Below are 4,071 nucleotides of genomic sequence, written 5' to 3'. Positions count from 1 at the left end.
TTGTAACGACCCGACCCCCTAGGACTCAAGTTAGACCATTACTAAACATATACATGCATGGAACTGAAAACGACACCCCTTTATAATGAATTAAATGCTAAATAAATAAGGAAATTTCAAAAGACATTCATTAAATTCAAATATTAAAAACAGACAATAGGGTACCCATAAATCATAAATGATAATAAATAGGTCTGAAAACAAATCTTAGTAGTAAGTTTCAAACATCAAAACTAAAAGTTGAAAAACATGAAAAGGAATCTAAATATCATGAGCGGAAGCATAGAACTGATCCCAGTGGCTCAATCACGGATTCCACTTATCAATCGCCAGTACATCTCTACCTTTATCTGAAATAACAACAAGAGAAAAAATTAGTATAAAATACTCAGTAAGTAACCCCACTACTGAGGTCAGGCTAGGCATCTATATCCTCTAGATGTCTACCTCTAGTGGAATATATAAACTTCTCTGGTCCTCATGGGACACATACATACATGAAAAACTTATTTCTATCATACTGTAGTTAAGTATGTCCGCTACCTCTAGTGAATCCCAAAGGAAACACAACCCCTTGTGAATCTCAAAGGAAACACAACCCCTGGTGAATCCCGAAGGAAGCATAATATTTGGTGAATCCTGAAGAAAACACAATATTTGGTGAATCCTGAAGGAAATACAATCTGGTGAATTCCAAAGGAAGCACAATATCTAGTGAATCCCGAAGGAAACACGATCTGGTGAATCTCGAAGGAAACACAATATCTGGTGGATCCCGAAGGAAACACAATCTAGTGGATCCCGAAGAAAACACAATCTGATGAATCCCAAAGGAAACACAATATTTGATGAATCCTGAAGGAAACACAATATCTAGTGAATCCCGAAGGAAACATAATCCGGTGAATCCCGAAGGAAACATAATATCTGGTGAATCTCGAAGGAAACACAATATCTGGTGGGCATCTAACTAATAGTGAGGACACTATCACAATCTCAACATCACAAGTATCACAACATGGTTCTATAACATACATATACATCTCATCATCATGATTCTACAATATACATATACCTCTTCTCATCCTAGTCTCATAACATACATATACATCTTATCATCATGGTTCTATAATGCACATACAAATTTCTTCATCATAGCTCTACAACATACATATGCATCTCATCATCCTCAGATTCAGCAAGATCTCCAATAAAAAATAATATACTCAAATCATATTAGTATTCAAACATCTCTATGTGCAACTAGTCTTTTAAACCCTCAGCAAGGCATACATAAACATCAAACTATCAATATATCCTCAACATTAAAAATCAAAACACACAAAATAGTAATATATCAACTGAGGTGCTTGAAATATACATGGGATTCCTAAACTTTCATTTCTTTTACCTAGGGGTATAAATTTTCACCCTTCCACTGTAAAAAACCATACCCACTCTTTTCTCGTGGATGTCCTAACTGATCACAGAAGAAGGCAGCTCTTTTACCCCTTATCATGTATACCCATTACACGTTTGTTTTATTTTCTTCTTATATATATATATATATATTCTTTTCAGCACATACTTTGTCTTGTTAGCTATCTCTTTCTTTCTTTTTTTTTTTTTAGCAAGTATATAAATCACATATTTTCTCCCTCATTATACATTACCACCTATCATGGATGATGCTCTCTAATTAGTGGGGCCTTTTGGAGTGATAATAACCCTATGACCTCATAATGAAATTCTAAGCAAGCAAGACTGCAAGAGTCAAGATAGATAGATAAAGAACCCAAAGATGCAGGAGAGAAATGAACCAAAATTTTTTAAAAATGGCCTAAAAATCATAAATGTCGTCTTCCTACCTAATTTCATGCCAACATGTTTCAAAAGAGTGCATTATCGACTAGTCATCGTGAGGAATAAGGCAACAAAGCAAGCAACATGCACGCAATCAACATTGTCTAAACACAGCTCTCTAGAACCCCAAACTATATGATCACGAAAAAGATACTCCAGATCCAAATACCTTACCCCTAACTTTTAAAACACATGCTGTCCTCAATGTGATAGAAGTAAAAGCAAGGGGATCAGAAAACTTCCATGAAGAATGAAATGAAGGAATGATTTGGCTCCCTCGATTTAAGCTCTTTTGCACCAACAAACCTAACAAAACAAATATTAATTGGAAACATTAGGCTCAAAGATAAAGGAACAGATTCGTTACGGACAAGGTTCGCCATTGAGAGAAAATGCGGAAGAAAATTTTAGAGAGAAACAACTAATACCATGTTAAACTCAGAAGTGAATAAAGCTCTATTCACTTTATTGAATGGTCAACACAGGCTTATATATGCCAAGTGTATGAACAAGTAAAACAGAATAAAATAATGACTAACTCATAAAATGGACTATTTTACAATTCTAATACTATTGAACATTTTTAGTATTAAGATCTATCTTTTAAATCCAAAAACGATTAGTTATCAAGGATGTATCAACATGAGCATAGTTTAAACAGAATAAAACATGTTTTCTTAAGTATGATGGTCAAAGGTTCGAATCATCACGTTAAAAAAAGTTTATCCTTGTTGTCACATGGTTTGTTACGTTTAATGAAGTGCACGTTAGCGTGATTGTAAGAGTCCAGTGTTCATAAGAACATGACATGGCCAATTACAATAATAAGTTAAGTGAATGATATTTGATGCAATATTATTATGGTCTTCATGCTTTATAATGCTAACCTGCAAGTATATGGTTTCAAGTTTTAATCCAGTGATTGAGTTCAAATATTATTCATAGGATTGGACTCCACATGACAACGACAACAAATTTGTATTTTGAGAAAGAGAGGACTTGTAAAACAAAAAAAAATGGTTTTGATGTCTAAGTCAATAAGAGAAATAAATAATAGAGAAGAAGTCATAAGTTTTTTAGATACTCCTATAGAGCTATGATGGTCTATTTATAGGAAATTAGATCTACGATTTATCCTAATCCTACTAGGATTAAGATATGAGATTTAACCCTCCTAAGATTAGGACATGATTTTTCTTAATCCCAAACAAGGTAGATTAAATCTTATCTTATCTCATTTTATCTTGATTTTATCTTAATCTTCATTTTACTTTATCTTACTTTGATTTTGGGCTTTATTTTGTCTGGCTAAAATTCATCCACAATATTAGCACCCACTCCTAAGTTAGGGTTTGTAGTTGACTATATTTTTATGGGCTAATATTTTAAGAAACCAACTTGGATGTACAATCTCCCTTTCTATCGATGCTTCCCACTGCAAGACTTATCTCAGACTTTGGGGGTGTTGAGCCTATCAAGCAAAGCCCTTTTGAGGTCTAATCGATTTTCAATGCACTTCTTCACCTCATGGCACATTTATGCGCTAAATCGTGTCAGGCCCAGCCCAAGGATAAGCCTAGAAATTAGAACATTGCTCTCCTAATCCATGGTGGGTCTCGGATCTTGAGCAAACCTGGAATATTATTTGACCAAACATATCAAGGCTTAACCATCTTTCTAGTATCCTTCCCTGTCCTGTGGGTGGAGTTATGGTTACTTCACTCATCATTTTCCCTAATGGATTGTTGCTTTTTCTTATCTTCAATAATCATATAGCTTGATCATCATTCTTGTAGTTTCTTTACTTATCTTCAATAATCGTGTTGCTTAATCATCAGTCTCGTAGCTTCTTTGCATATCTTCACTTAATTGAGGTTAATTTGCTTATCTTTTGTGGTGAACTTTAGTCTGAGTTGAGGTTGTCCACAGATTTTGGACTTTAAATTTGGTTAGTTGACTATGGGGTGGTTAGCCCCTAGTTCTTCACCACATATCTTTACTCAGAAATTTGTTAAAGTCCTAAATTGGGTTTAGCAATGTTCTCTTTCGAGAGTAATTAAGTCTTCTTTTAAGGTTCTTCAATTAGTTTCATAAAATCTTGCATTCAAATAATTATCCTATATAGTTGCATTGCTTCCCAAATTCTTTAAAACAAATATTCCTTTGTAGATTCTTCACGTACTTTAATGAATCAATAACTTGAGATAC

The sequence above is a fragment of the Benincasa hispida genome, unplaced genomic scaffold (genome assembly GCF_027475165.1).
Source record: "Benincasa hispida cultivar pf3 unplaced genomic scaffold, pf3_genome.v1.1 HicScf1848, whole genome shotgun sequence".
NCBI lineage: Eukaryota > Viridiplantae > Streptophyta > Magnoliopsida > Cucurbitales > Cucurbitaceae > Benincasa > Benincasa hispida.
Note: the sequence above shows the minus strand (reverse complement) of the source record.